This window comes from Vanellus vanellus (assembly GCF_965231255.1).
Source record: "Vanellus vanellus genome assembly, chromosome: 7".
Taxonomy (NCBI): Eukaryota; Metazoa; Chordata; class Aves; order Charadriiformes; family Charadriidae; genus Vanellus; species Vanellus vanellus.
The window spans coordinates 2,053,794-2,069,924 of record NC_138912.1 but is presented as its reverse complement, the minus strand read 5'-3'; the positions used below and the strand labels follow the sequence as shown (position 1 = coordinate 2,069,924).

Sequence of the window (16,131 nt, the reverse complement as noted above, 5' to 3'; positions counted from 1 at the left end):
GTGAGGTAGGATAGCAGTGGTTTTTCTATAAACTCTAAATTATAAATACTTTTTCTTTTTTTTTTTTTTTTTTTTTGTGGTTCAAGGTGAAAGACACTTTTAGTATGGGTGCGTAGCTTTGTATTTTAAGGCATGGGGACTGTCAGTACCCGTGTGAAAGCGTGGCCACTCTTACCCCGGGAAGGGAAGGGCTGTTGCCTTTGCGAGTGGCATCTGCGAGAGCCCAGCTCTGCCGGCTTTTATTCCAGTTCCTATAAATAACAGGTTTCTTCTCGCTCTTCCACTTTCTTACTCTTAATGAGCTGATGGCAGCTGCAAGTAGGACAACAAAATCAGAGTGCAGTTGTCGCGCAGAGCGTTCTACAGGTAATCAGGCTGTTTGCTCTCCGAAAGTGAGAGTGTGAGCTTTGTTTTAATGCTGAACTTCTGTACTTATTCTTCCACGTTATGAAAATTTCTCAGCATGACATCTTTCCTAGTCAAATTACAGGGTGTTTTTAAAACTAGGTTGTGTATTGCGCTGTCTCCCTCTAATTTTTATACAAACTTCGCTTTTGTCAACTACTAAAAAATTTTGATCAGAGGTTTCAGTGAAACTCTCCAATGAACATGCAGGAGCAATAATGACACTATGGGATAGCATTTGTCAAAATTGCTAAAATGCTCATGAAGTCCAGCCTTCTAGGTGATTAAATCATCAGCTGAGGACTTTTTTTATTAGCTGGGATGAAATTTAGAGTCGTGTTTGAAAATTTTAGGATGGGAGTGAATGTAAATGGGCAAAGCTGGATGGGAAATAGTGACTGCTGCTGTTCCTTCCAACTTTGAACAACATCAGGGGAATTCTGCTTCCCAGGTTATCCACCAGAAGATTCTAAAACATTTAAAGTAATGCTTTTAGAATCATAGAATCATAGAATGGTTTGGGTTGGAAGGGACCTTGAAGACCACCCAGTGTCACCCCCTGCCCCAGGCAGGGACACCTCCCCCCAGCCCAGGTTGCTCCCAGCCCCGTCCAACCCGGCCTTGAACACCTCCAGGGATGGGGCAGCCACAGTTTCTCGGGGCACCCTGCGCCAGGGGCTCACCACCCCCACAGGGAAACATTTCTTCCTAGTGTTCAATCTGAACCTGCCCTCTTCCAGTTTAAAGCCATTCCCCCTTGTCCTATCACTCCATGCCCCAGTAAAAAGTCCTTCCCCAGCTCTCCTGTAGGCCCGCTTTGGGTACTGGAAGGCCGCAATAAGGTCTCCCCGGAGCCTTCTCCTCTCCAGGGTGAACAGCCCCAACTCTCTCAGCCTCTCCTCATAGGAGAGGTGCTCCAGCCCTTGGATCATCCTCGTGGCCCTCCTCTCGACACACTCCAGTAAGTCCATGTCTTTTTACTTTTATTAATTTTCCTAAATTGGCTACTGAATTCTTTTTAGTTTGGCTAGTGACATATTTTTTTTTTCGTCTAAGCGCTGCTGATGTTGTTTTAGCTGTGGTTGTGGGGCTGAGCCCTGAGCAGTCGTGCCTTGACTTATGGTCACAGTTGGTCGGGGACTTTGGTCCTCCCCTAGGCAGCCACCTTCCCCCGCAGGCAACACTGGAAGAGGCTGAAGATCAGTTAAAAGAGGAAAGATATTTGTTCATAGGAAGCTTCTTGAGAGAAAGCAATCCTCACCCTCGAATGTTTTGGGGGGTGGAAGGAAAGCTCTTCGGCACCGTCCAAGTGCAAGACCCAGCGGAGAGGTGCCTGCGGGGCTGGCACGGGACGCGGCCGGTGGCCATGAGCATCACTGCCGGCTCTCTCCTGCGGCTTTGTGAAGGATGCGGCTGGTGGTCCCACTGGCCGGGCTGGCCGCGCGCTGGGCAGCAGTTGGCCCTAATGGGGTTTGACCTTCTGTATGGCAGGTTCGGTGCTGGGGAGGGACTGGAGTGCCGTTTTCTCATTATAACATGTGCAGGTTCAGGTTTTTTCAATTTAGTTCAGTTATGTGTTCTTGGACTGAGACCAGGTGTGCGTGTTTTATGAGGGGAAGGCACGTACGTAATGGAAATGCTAACGAAGAATTAATTGGCACAAAACACAATGATGTGATAGCATTTCTATTCTTCTCCTACTTTCTCCTAGTAATACTTTCATAAAATAGAAAAAATTTATATTGAAAGGAATGTGCAAATACGTGTCAAAAATTTAAAGACACTATTTTTAAATGTTATTTAGTAGAAAGGTAAGGTGAAAAACGTATTCTAGTGGATTACATTGTACATTTCAATTTATCTGTAAGTCAGAAATGCAGTAATGCTAAATTAGGAATTTGGTGTTTATTTACTTTTTCACATTTACATTTGAAAGTGCCTACTCATTTCTCCAGGCACTTAAAAATGCAGAATAAACATAAGCGAGAGCATGAGGATCCAAAGCCAGGCAGGCTTTTTCTCATCACAGTGATTTTCTTACATCTCTGTTCATCAGCAGCTCTTCTACTGAATCTTCAAAACCTTTGGCCCTTCTTGTCTCCCTTTCCCTGTAAATACGACTACTTACGGTCTGATTCTTTGATATTAGGTGAGTTGAGTTCCATCATCAGTGATTTTGCGATAAGGACTGATTATTGGGTATTTTCTTTCCTAATCAGTGCTTATATCAAATTTTGTTTTATTGTTTTTCTGTGGCAGCATCACCTGAGGGCAGTAAGGATTTTGCTTATCTTATGTTGAACATGTTAAGGAGGTTCCTCATTTATCAAAAAATTGTAAAGTGCTTTCCGGATGGAGCACTTCTCAGTTCGTGGCTAATTTTCTGCAGCTGCTTTTGTGCCAACTATTAAAACGTAGTTCCTTGTGGAGACAAAAATAGTGACAATCAACTTTGAGATAACAAAAGCAGAGAGATTTGCAAATTGAGAAAGTACAGCTCAGGGGCTGACCTGCTGGAGAGCAGCTCTGCGGAAAGGGACCTGGGAGTCCTGGGGGACAACAGGATGCCCATGAGCCGGCAGTGTGCCCTGGTGGCCCAGAAGGCCAGTGGCATCCTGGGGGGCGTCAAGCAGAGTGTGTCCAGCAGGTGGAGGGAGGTCATCCTCCTCCTCTGCTCTGCCCCGGGGAGGCCACATCTGGAGCACTGTGTCCAGTTCGGGGCTCCCCGGGTCAAGAAGGACAGGGAACTGCTGGAGGGGGTCCAGCAAAGGGCTACGGAGATGAGGAGGGGACTGGAGCATCTCTGTGCTGAGGACAGGCTGAGGGCCGTGGGGCTGTTCAGTCTGGAGAAGAGAAGGCTGAGGGGGGGTCTCATCAACGCTTATCAATACTGACAGGGCGGGTGCCGGGGGGGGAACAGTCTGTGTGCAGTGGTGCCCCGTGACAGGACAAGAGGGAACGGGCACAAACGTGACCATAGGAGGTTCCATCAACACATGAGGTGGAACTTCTCTCCTGTGGGGGCGGCAGAGCACTGGCACAGCTGCCCAGAGAGGGGGGGAGTCTCCCCCTCTGGAGCCATTCCAAACCCGCCTGGAGGTGTCCTGTGCCACTGCTGGAGGTGCCCCTGCTCTGGCGGGGGGTGGCACTGGGGGGGCTCCAGAGGGCCCTTCCAGCCCTCGCCAGCCTGGGGTTCAGTGATTCTGTGAAAGTAAAGATATTTTTCAGGTTGCGGAAAGCTCTCTCTCCCCAGCGGCAGCAGCCAGCACGGCGTTATCCCGACGCCCGTGGCAGTGAGCACTGGTCACTGCTCTGGGTGTTGGGCTGGTGGTGGATGCACAGCAGTGAAAATATAATAAGAACCGTTTCATTACGCTATCGTAATTTGGTTGCCATGTGCGTATGCGACACCAGTGTAAAGGCAAACTGAATTCTGACATTTACTGTTTCAGCAGCTCGTCTTGTGTCAAATTTTTCTAAAGTGCCTTTAAATTTCTAAATTGCCAGTAAAAGGGGGGGGAAAGTATTTCAAATACAGAATTAACCATTCCTTCTCGTAACTCGTCAGTGGTCAAGTTTGAATCCGTTGCTGTAGCACAGCTTGAGGCAGGCAGGAGAAGTTTGAAGCTGGTTTCTCAACACCCCCAGGAGTTGTCAGCTTACAGGCTGTCCAGTTTAGCCTATGCAGCCATATTTACTTTTTTAAAATGTAATTGAAAAACTGGAATTTTCAACCATTTGTGTCATGGCCAGTGCTCGATGTGGAATTTCATTGAGCAAAGAAAAATTCAGTTTTTCCCACTTCTCTGCAGCGCGACGTCAAGGCGTTATGCCTCGGAAAAGGCACTGATGGGATGTGAGTAGTTGGTCTCAGTGTATGGTGGTCATTAGCCTCCTTTGCAGATGAAGAAGAAAAAATGACCCTGTTATTGTTTTGAAGCCTGTGCATGAGTTGCTTGGTTTGTGGGTCTGTGAAATGGAGAAGGCAATGTTAAATTGGCCGGTCCTGAATTTCCTGACTTTTCTTTATTTGTGCTTTATAACGGGAGCGGTTGCGGTCGCAGAAAGCGTTGCGGCGCTGGACGCCACGGCGAGGAAGGGTTGTGTGTTTGCAGACCAGATGGCTCATTAGAGCAACAAGAGCAGAGGAAATTGGAGGCACACAAGAGTGTTGCTTTGCCCTGTGACGAGCAGCAGCCCTGGGGCTCTGCTCTTTGTGTGCCATGCCGTGCCGCCGGCCTCACCGGATGAAGTCCGTTAGCTTTGCAAAACCGTGCCTTTGTGTTCCTGAGTCTGGAGCTCCTCAGTCGGTCCCTCTACTGGAGGTTTAGGCCTTTGCTTTTCAGCTCAGTCCAACTCAGTCACCCTGCGTCTTCAAATGAGCTGTGAATTCTCACAGTATCATGGAATGGTTTGGGTTGGAAGGGACCTAAAGATCAGCTCACTGTGACCCCCCTGCCCTGGGCAGGGCCACCTCCCCCCAGCCCAGGGTGCTCCCAGCCCCATCCAACCCGGCCTTGAACCCCTCCAGGGATGGGGCAGCCACAGCTTCTCGGGGCACCCTGCGCCAGGGGCTCACCGCCCCCACAGGGAAATATTTCTTCCTCATATCTCATCGAAATCTCCCCTCTGACAGCGTAAAACCATCCCCCCTCCTCCCATCGCTCCCCTCCCTGATCCAGAGCCCCCCCCAGCTCTCCTGGAGCCCCTTTTGGGACTGGAAGGGGCTCTGAGGTCTCCCCGGAGCCTTCTCTTCCCCAGGCTGACCCCCCCCACCTCTCCCAGCCTGTCCTCCCAGCAGAGGGGCTCCAGCCCTCCCAGCATCTCCGGGGCCTCCTCTGGCCCCGCTCCAACAGCTCCGTGGCCTTCTGACGTTGGGGGCTCCAGAGGTGGAGCTCTGAATTATCGTGTCAGTGGGAGGGAGGAGGGCTCTGCAGGTCTGCCAGCGGTGTAGTCTGTGTCACCTTGCAAACCAAAGGCAGAGAAAAACTGTGCAAAAAGATTGAGGAGGAACAACGTGAGGATGGAGACAGGAGAGGAGAGCTTTGCAAACCAGATTAGTAGCTGAAATTTCCCGTGCATAATGCATGTTGTTCATCCAAGAAGGGATATTGATGAACCACCTCATACATAATGGGAGCAGAGAGTCTTCAAAGGAACTGGTAGTACCTCCATTCTCCCTTCAAGATGACTTCGCTCCCTGCCCAGGCCTGTAATCAATAATTACCCTGTGATTTCCTGGGAGCCTTCTCGTTCAGAAACTCCAACCAAAGCAGCGAACCTGGCGCAGTCCTCACCAAAGGACGGCAAAACACACTGTAAAATACCGGTGATGGGCTGAAGAAACTCTTCACTGTCTGGTATCGCCTCTGCGGGGTCAGACTCGTCCTTCATCCCCGTGCTGCACGCTCGCGCCTCCGTCCCAGGCTCTGCGGCTGCTGTTGGATCTCTCCTTCTAGAAAGCACCTGTGGAGAAAATCCTTCCATTAATTGCAGTTTGATTACTCTTTCACCTTCCTGCCAGTGGCACACTGTAGCACCTCTTTGTTTTACGGGGTTTGCACATTCTAAACTATTAAAAAAAAAAACAATCTGCAGCAAATTAAGAAAGAAAAGTAAATTTTATGCATTCTGGCTGTATCTCAGCGAAGGCCAAAGTCTTTTTTATCCTTTTTGTGGTTGGAATGCTCAAGTCACAAGTTTTCTGAAGGTTGTGGGGCTGTTAATTTGCCTTTTTTTTGAGATGACAAATTCAACATCCCGTGAACGCTTACGTTTAAGAGAAGTGTTTTTAATGACTGTGCTGCTTACCCTAATTACAGTGCGCACTATATCCTCAGAGTAAATTTTTCTCATGTACAATTTAGCCAAAGACTTTTTCAATATTTAAAAATTATTTAAACAAGAAAAGCATTTACAGTATTACGGTGAATACAGATCTGTTTTCCTGGCTTTAAATTACAGACTTTAAAAAAAAAAAAAAAAGTCATAAAAATCGTTGACTTTGTTGAGATACTGCCTCGGAAAGCCAGAAAGTTTGCAGTTTCGGGTGCCCGTTCATGGATAACAGGATAGCGACTCTACTCGCGTTCAGTGGGAAAGAAACGGCTGGTAAAAATGTCATTCTTTAAAAGCTAAGAATGAGTGAAGTGCTTTTCAGGAGCCCCAGAAGCAGAGGGGGAAGGGTCCAAGTGGAGAAGGTATGAAAAAAACTGTTCAAAAGAGTCGGAGTGGCTGACGGGCACGCAGGGCTGTCGGATGTCCTGCTCGGTCCTCAGGTCGCTGCGCGGCTTCGTTTAGATACTGAAAAAATACCCAACGTTATATTGGGGTGATTCGCAGCCTTGAGGAGAAGAGGAGGAAATGGGAGGTAAGGGTGAGAGCGGGTGAGGAATGGAAAGGATGAATTCGACCTATGAATGATTTCACTGAGCTGTGGGTAACTTCAGTATTTATTAGACGAAGTAACCATACGCATTTGAAGTACGTTAAGATGTACTTAAAACTTAAGAGTTTTCGGCTCACTCCTAGAATGGTGTTTGCGTGGTGATAGCAAGACAGTAAATACTAAAGTTAATGGTATCGTCACAATTTTACTGTCTTTATTAACTGGTAATTCTTAAAGTGGTGGCCTATGGGTATGAGAGGCATCGAGAGAGAGACAGAGAGATGTCTGAGTCCTGCGTGGTTTTAATTTTCTTCAGTCCTGGGTATGACTGGTGACTTTATTTACCATTTTCAAATAAATTTTACTTACTCTTAAATGACTCTTCTAGCATGATTTAATGTACATAATTAGATTTCAGATTATATACATTATATTGTACATTATAGTCAGATGTCAGATAATACGCGTTATCTGCAAATATTGCTGGCTGGAGCTCGCTAGGGTGATTTGCGGCCAAACAGGGTGCTAAAGCAAGACAAGTGGGGGAGGGGGGGTGTCTGGAACTTTTCTAAGAATGTATTTTCATATTGCAGGTACGTTGGTGTTCAGGGGCAAGGCATTTTTCTCAAGTGTCATAAAGTTGAGGCTATAAATATCAGATGTTACATCAAGGGCCAATTCCTGTGATTTTCTTCCTTTGCTTTAGATATGTGTGTATTTATATATTAAAACATATATTTTTAATACATTTATTTATATTTATACAAATATATTTATACACTCATATCTGTTTTTATGTCTTTAAATATTTATTTAGTTATATTTATTTATATATGTATGAAATAAATCGCGTTTGAGCGGCAGGTATGGCGGAGCTGACAGCCCTGCCGCACACCGGTTCGGTGCGAAGGACGCGGTGACCAAGCCCCAGGCCAGGCGATGCCACTTGACCGATTGCCATGTTCAAGGCGTAGCCATCCTTGAGAGGAAAAGCGGCAAACTCAGTCTGCAGAAAGACCTCCAGGAGCCAACCTGTCCCAGTATCATCTCTCCATCTTTACTTTATTTCCAGTAAAAATGGAAAATGCATTAAAGTTCAATTGGGATAGTATAAATCAAAAGAAGCGTGGCCAGCGGGGCGAGGGGGGGATTGTGCCCCTCTGCTGCGCTCTGCTCTGGGGAGACCCCCCCGCAGTGCTGCCTCCAGCTCGGGGGGTCCCCACAGCAGAAGGACACGGAGCTGTTGGAGCGGGGCCAGAGGAGGCCCCGGAGATGCTGGGAGGGCTGGAGCCCCTCTGCTGGGAGGACAGGCTGGGAGAGGTGGGGGGGTCAGCCTGGAGAAGAGAAGTCTCCGGGGAGACCTCAGAGCCCCTTCCAGTATCTGAAGGGCGCCTACAAGAGAGCTGGGAGGGACTGTTTACAAGGGCATGGAGTGATGGGATGAGGGGAAACGGCTTCAAACTGGGAGAGGGGAGATTTAGATTAGACATTAGGAAGAAATGTTTCCCTGTGGGGGCGGTGAGCCCCCGGCGCAGGGTGCCCCGAGAAGCTGTGGCTGCCCCATCCCTGGAGGTGTTCAAGGCCCGGTTGGACGGGGCTGGGAGCAACCTGGGCTGGGGGGAGATGTCCCTGCCCAGGGCAGGGGGGTGGGACTGAATGATCTTCAAGGTCCCTTCCAACCCAAACCATTCTATGATTCTATTATTAAAAAAAAAAAAAAAGCATTGTATTTTCAGTAGGATAATTCTTTCTTCTCAGTCTTCTTGCCATTCATTACAGGTAGGCCACAATTAGAATAAAGGAGCGTTATCTAAATAGTTTAATTTTTAGGCAAAAGTGGATTGAAGATCCATGGTCGATATTCACCTGTGTGATGTCACTGTGTGATGGCAAAAATTTCCTTGGGGTATTGGAGCAAGTCATGGTGACTCTGGAATAGCTGCAGAGATGTGAGGACATTGAACTTGTTCCAAAATCAGTCTTCTTTGTCCAAGAGAAAAGTTTGTATTTTGTGTCTGATGTTATTTGGAATGACTTCACTGCCCTGTGATGAGGATGGCCATGGTGGGATGGAAGAAGATGGAAGAGCAGCATCTGCTCTCCCTTTGCTGGTGGACTTAACTTGCTTTGAGCAAGGCGGTGCGGTCCTGTCTGCTGGTGGATGGGCCGCTCCTGTTGTCGAGAAGTTTCCAGGACTTCATCCAGCAGAAGGCTCTGCCGCCGTTAGGCGTTCACAGTCGTACCGTGGCATCGAGCTGGCGGCTGGACCACAGTGGGGACAGTGAAACTCCAGCTGTAAAAGCCACGTGCACGGGATGCTTCTGTGGGAGGTCAGTATGTTCAATGGCAGATCCGTTCTGCCTCCGCGAAATAAAAGGGATAAGTTGACCCTGATAGAAGACGTATTTTCACCAACCTGGTAACGTAGCCCCCCGCCCCACCTATTTCAATAATGAACTTTCAGCCAAGTTTATTTAATTCCCCTTGTCGATGGGAGATACCGTCAATACTCGTATGCATTTAACCTGTCCGATATTTCAAAGGTAATGTGCTTACTGTGACTCTTGCTGTGGCGAGCACCTTGTTTCTAAACGCCGTTGTTAATTTTTTTCAGAAAAGGAAAATACAGTGGGATTTGGGACAGCCTGTACGTCAGGGGCACGTAGATACATTCATGTAAGGGGAAGCCGTTTGCTGCCGTGGGTACTTCGGTGCTGCCTGACCTAAGGGTGCCCCTTCCTGACCTATTTCCAAGACAGTTTTGCCCTTATCTCCTCTTGGATTTTGTGAACATGAGAGCTGAGCGGTATATTCTGGGAGAAACAAGGACTTGCTTAACTGCAAGAACATACTTTTCACTGGCGATTTGCATCCCGCGCTCTCCTCAGAATAAAATATGCAAGAACCAACATAAATGGCATACTCTTTTTTTTTTTCCTGTCTTTCTTTTTTTCCCCATGAATTGGGCCTTTGATGTTCAAGAGGAGCCAGTATTAAAGGACATCCCTAGAAGGCTGTAGAAATTGTTCCTATTTATGACAAATGTAAAATAGTACAAATCTAGCTGAATGTGATGGTGTCATTAGTTTGTGAATCGCATCCTTGAAAATAACTGTGGAGGAGCCAAATCGGTTTAAAAGAAGATAACAAAATGGTTTAAGCTACTTAGGTTGAATGCCAATTATATTTTAATATTCAACTGAGCATATTTTACTAAGAAAAAAGGCAGCGTCGACGCATGCATAACTCATTGGCAGCGTCGACCAGCTGTGCCACTCTTCTCTTCGAATCACTTTGTGCATTTTAGTAGCATGGTAATTTAGTAGAGAACTACCTGAGTGATGGCATTTTCAATGAGCAGGTAATCTACAGAGAATTTTTATATGGTTATGAGTTCTGTGCTTCAGCCTGGCAACACAAAAATACATCAAGACCAATTACGGTATCAACTTTCAGCGTGATACCCTTGCCACGCAAGTGCATGTATTTCTGCCCCAGGCATTTCAAATTGCATCTAATTTGAAATCTTTGGGGTTTTAATTAAATTTCAGAATATATGGAATTCTTCATTAGTACCTGCTCTGAATAGCAGATTATACTTCTCTCAGTCTCTCGTTAAAGAAGTAGGCTGTGGTAAATAGCGTGTTCAAGAACTGATCATTTGTGGTGCCTGGATATTGGGAACAGAAATAGTGAAATGCAAAATAATATCAAAAAGATTATTAGTCCAGTGAGGGACTCTTGATTTGTATTTTAATGGAATTTTACATTTCTCTTAATGATTTGCAAATTGTCCTCTGATTATAAGATGCATTAAGCTTTTCATTTTAATGGAGAGACACAGCCATTAGCAGAAATTTTTTTCTGTCTTCTTTTTAGAGTGCTTCCCTGCAGCAGATAAATATTGAAACCATTAACACCTTTTGATGTACTTTATAGTGCTGCAGCTCGGACCGATACATGAATGAACGCGGCCTTTTATATTTTAGCACTTTGCTCGAAGCTCGTGATTGTGGTTCCGTGGGCGAACAATGACTGAAGCGATACGTTTGCAGGCGAGCGATAAAATTAGGTGTTAGTTTCCCTATAATTAACGTTCCAAATGTTCCGGGGAACGTCATTCATATTTAATGCCGAAAGAAAAAGTAAAGCCCACAAAAGTCAAGATCTGAAATTCAGATTGAGGGTGCCCTGACCTTAACTCCGACCATCCTTTAAGGGAGAAGGGCTGCGGTGTCTCTCCGAGCGGGTTTGTTAAGGATTCACACGCAACTTCTCGGCGGGGAAGTACACAGGCGCGTTCTTTGTTGCAGACGCGAGAATATATGTACGCTCTTCGCTTGTCAATCTGAAAGTCAAATTTCCTCCTTGCTCTCAGCTTAACGCGAACCCTTAACGTTGTATAAACACGTTTGTGTCTGTGCTGATTTCATTGGGTTTGGCAGAGGGGCAGGGGATGAGGAAACAGCCTCTTTTTTGTGGCGGGTTGTGAAGCGTAATTGTATTTTCCCGATACTGCAGATTTATGTAAAATAACGGGGCTGTTAGATCAGGTAAATGTGCATTTATTAACCTTACTAGCTTATTAAAATCCCAGTAATATTCAGGTGCTCTGGAAAAGCGAGTCATTCCTTCGGAGGTGCAGGACAGGAGATGTTTAAACAGCCGTGCTGGTTTCCTCACACCCCCCTGCTCCTCGCACCCCGAATATCCCCGAATTTCTGCCTGTGCTTTTGTAGACTTCTCCTCTCATGGCGGGTGACCGCTTTCCATAAGAACTTCCTCCAAACAAGATGGTTCCGTTAGGGCTGCCTGTTGGTTCAGAAAACTCTAGTCTCTGAAGAACCATCAGAGGTCACGGGTAGGACTTCTCCTCCGCTTGCTTCCAGGATGTGTGTTTGAAGAATTTTAATCTTGAGAACTGGAAATGGTCTCACTTTAGGTCAGGGAGGTTTCAATCGGATATTAGGAAAAATTTCTTCACCGAAAGCAGCTCTGTGGAAAGGGACCTGGGAGTCCTGGGGGACAACAGGATGCCCACAAGCCAGCAATGTGCCCTGGTGGCCAAGAAGGCCAATGGCATCCTGGGGGCCATCACGCAGAGTGTGGCCAGCAGGTGGAGGGAGGTCATCCTCCCCCTCTGCTCTGCCCCGGGGAGGCCACATCTGGAGCACTGTGTCCAGTTTGGGGCTCCCCGGGTCAAGAAGGACAGGGAACTGCTGGAGAGGGTCCAGCAAAGGGCTACGGAGATGAGGAGGGGACTGGAGCATCTCTGTGCTGAGGACAGGCTGAGGGCCGTGGGGCTGTTCAGTCTGGAGAAGAGAAGGCTGAGGGGGGGTCTCATCAACGCTTATCAATACTGACAGGGCGGGTGCCGGGGGGGGGAACAGTCTGTGTGCAGTGGTGCCCCGTGACAGGACAAGAGGGAACGGGCACAAACGTGACCATAGGAGGTTCCATCAACACATGAGGTGGAACTTCTTTGCTGTGGGGGCGGCAGAGCACTGGCACAGCTGCCCAGAGAGGGGGGGAGTCTCCCCCTCTGGAGCCATTCCAAACCCGCCTGGAGGTGTCCTGTGCCACTGCTGGAGGTGCCCCTGCTCTGGCGGGGGGTGGCACTGGGGGGGCTCCAGAGGGCCCTTCAACCCTCACCAGTCTGGGGTTCTGGGGTTCTGTGAAGGCGTTGTGAAGCACTGGCAGAGACTGCCCAGGGCTGTGGTGGAGTCCCCATCCCTGGAGTTATTTAAAAGACGGGCAGACGTGGTGCTGAGGGACATGGGTTAGTGGTGGGTCTGGCAGTGCTGGGGTAACGGTTGGACTTGATGATCCTAAAGGTCTCTTCCAACCAAAACAATTCTATGATTCTATGAATACAAATTGCAGTTCTGTAGGAGAGGGTGCGCTGTTGATGGCACCCTTATCAGTCAAGAGGCTGAGTGACTTCATGAAATCACGCTTCACGTCTTCGCAGTTGTTTTGCTGACTGCTTAAATGCGCGCTCCTCAAAAAAAAGAAAGAAAAAGAAAAAAAAGCACTGTATCTTTGAGGTTGAAGCCAGAAGATTGGAGGAATTAATTGCTGCTCCTTTCTCATGTGCCTTGAAAAGATGTTGCATCATTTGTGAATTAGTGTTTGTAAAGTGCTATGTAAGTGTTTAGCTTCACGCATTAGATATTTAGAATTCAATAATAAATTAATACAAACTAAAAAGAAAATCAGTACTTTGATACTGACTTAATTTGTATGCAGTAAGCAAATAGTTACATTTTATTACAGTTAAGCGATTTAATGAATATTATTTTTAACTTGCACATTTACAAAAAACTTATGGAAATCTAAAGAAAAATTGCTGTTCATGTTTTAGACAAGTGAAGATCTTATACTTTGTTCACACGGTGGAGCACATTTGCATTTCATGTTTCAGATATTAATTTTCTAGGGCAGGTTATCTTTGGTAACACGATCTTCACAAAGCAACTGAGGGTGCAGATTTCTTGATCCAGAGTCATTTGGGAGCGGATATTTGGGGCCGTGTTGAAAAATGAAACCGTAAAACCACCTCAATGATGTAATTCTAAGTGGAATTATAAGAGGAAATGCAATTACGCGTGAAGCAGCGAAAACTACAGGAGAGATGATGGGGCATCCCAGCCTCCCTCTCCCTGTCCCACCCAGGTCCATCAGCCTGCCCGGAGGAGACCAACCAGAACGCCTCCACTGGCGTAACCCGGCTATTAACCATCGTTCTGAAAGTGTTCTTTCAAAGAAAGAGGTACACAATTACCTTCTGCAAAATAACCTGGTTTAGTGTTGCCCTGTTTCATGGGTGGATGTAGAATTGGTTTGTGCATATACTTCTGGGGCGCGCGAGCGAGTCCTCCTGGACCCGGTGTAGTAGCCTAATGGGGAAATGTGGCGGTGCTTGTAAGCTGATGTGACAAATTCCAGTTGGCAGAATTGGTTTATACAAGATGATACCAAAATTCATGGATTTATTCCCATTTACGTCATGGAGGCATGTTGGAGCCTTGAGATGATAAAAAAAAATATCTTGTAGGACATATGTGTGAAGTTCAGAGTTTCACATTTACTTCGCGGTGGTTCTAGGTTTCGTGTGTGTGTGAGTGGAGGGCTGGAGGGGACTCGAGCTCCTTGTTTGGGTCATCACTTTATTTCTCCAAAGCTGCCCAGTTTGTAGGCCATCGGCACTCCCGGGTTTAGTTTAAACCTGATGATCCTCCCAGTGGGAGGTGTCCCTGCCCATGGCACTAGATGATCTTCAGGGTCCCTTCCAACATAAACCATTCTATGATTCTATGATCCTGAGCTGAGACCTCCAACCAAAGGTCATGATGAGTTTGAGATTTTGATGTTAGTCAACCTAATTTATAGGTATAAATTGGGAATTGTGCGCTTTACCAACACGTGTGAGTGGCTGAATCCTTTTTCTTCGCCTTGCATTTTGAGTTCATTAATACCGGAATGACACTTCCAGCGTATCCATAAATCTTTGGAAGTTTTCCGCAGAACCTCCCTGCCCATTCCAGTCTAACTGTAACCAGATGGTCCTCCCTACCCTTATGAAATCCCAGCGTAATTAGGAAGCTACATCTTCTCTGATTTATTATGGAACTGCGGGCCGGTTTGTGCGTCTCATTAACGGGACGAGTCGGGGAAGAGTTGGGTTGGAGCAGCGTGGTGGAGACTGCATTTTTGTTGAGTAAATACAGATTGAGGTAAATTGAATGTAATTTTTGCTTTTTCTCCAAAGAAGGAGAGGAGCAACCTTCATAGCGCTGGCATCAGCCGTGGCGCTTTCAACGGGCAATTACTAGAACTCCAAGAAATGGGGAAAAAGGAGGGTTGAGGTGGGACCAGAAGTTCTACTTCAGTGTGCGCCTGCAGTACTTTCATGATTTTTAAGTCAGATGATGGCGAGTTGTGGTCTCTTGTCACACATGGCCCTTCGGTAGGGATTGTCATTGCCGTGGGAGAGCAGAGGTGGGTTCCCACGCTCGGTCTGCATATTGAAGCTAATGAGGAGAATTTAGAAGACACTCAGGTAAAGTTCTTGGTGAGTACCAGCTCTCTGACAAAGCGGAATAGAGAGGAGTCCCTCATTTATTTCTATCTTGAATGGAAAAATACAAATTTAATTTTCTGGCCCAGTCACTTAGAAATTGCAGCGGAGCCGGCACGTGGTGTCTCTGGAAGGACTATACTGTGTCCTTTGCAGAACAGGAAAGAGTGTTCTATGGCATTAAATAACCATAAAATATGAAAAAATCACCTGTGAATGAGATAGTGGTTGATGTTACACAGTTGCTCAGATCTGCAGGTCTCATGTATATATGTTTATAGCAGTTCTTTTGTGTATTAAAAGTATTCACGAAGTCATTAAAAAGTTATTTTCACATACTTGGCACAGTTATTCCCTGATCCCAAAACTGATGTATGTGAAACAAAGCAAAAATATTTGCTCCTAGAATGAGATTTTGAATGGCAAATAGAAGCCTGGAGCAGGTTGCTCTACCTGGTCATTGAACCTGTAGGTACGGTGCTGTAGAAATACCAACAGGTCTTTGACGGTGCCTCAGCAGCGGTGGTGAGGGCAGGCTTGGGGTGCTTCTCCTGGTCTCGCTGCTTGCCTTCAACCTCGCCCTGCTCCCGTGCGGTGCCCGCAGCGCTGTAATGCAAAGGTACGAGTTAAGACATCGCCAAAGCAAAATGTTGAGTGTTTTGGTAATTTTAAGCCACTTGGCGTTCATACACGCAATAATTCATTGAAAAGTCTTGATATCTTGCTGCACGGAGCTGGTCGGGAAGAGCTCGCGGATGGATGGGGTCCTGCTGCGCGGTGTAGGTTGAAGCCAGTGCCTCGTGTCAGCGCTCAAGTGGGAAAGGAACCTAAAGATACATAAAAGCAGAATTTTCTCTTAAAATGACAGTATTAAACAATTAGTCGTCTTAGTCATCTTGGGGAGGGTGGCTGACACCCCAGAGGGCCGTGCTGCCATCCAGCATGACCTGGACAGGCTGGAGAGCTGGGCAGAGAAGAACCTAATAAGGTTCAACAAGAGCAAGTGCAAGGTCCTGCACCTGGGGAGGAAGAATGCTAGGCACCAGTATAGGTTAGGGGTGGACCTGCTGGGAAGCAGTTCTGAGGAGAAGGATCTGAGGGTCCTGGTAGATAGTAAATTATCCATGGCCCAGCAATGTGCCCTTGTTGCCAAAAAGGCCAATGGAATCCTGGGCTGCATAGGGGAGAGTGTGGCCAGTAGGTCGAGGGAGGTCATTCTCCCCCTCTACTCTGCGCTGGTGAGGCCACAACTGGAATA

At 46.9% G+C, this 16,131-nt stretch overlaps 1 protein-coding gene across 1 annotated transcript in view; it reads left to right on the top strand.

The window, feature by feature from the left end:
* Positions 1-16,131, top strand: part of MGMT (O-6-methylguanine-DNA methyltransferase) — a gene marked incomplete at its 3' end in the record, with an annotated part of 182,427 nt that overhangs the window by 144,395 nt on the left and 21,901 nt on the right. The gene's annotated exons all lie outside the window — the stretch shown is intronic.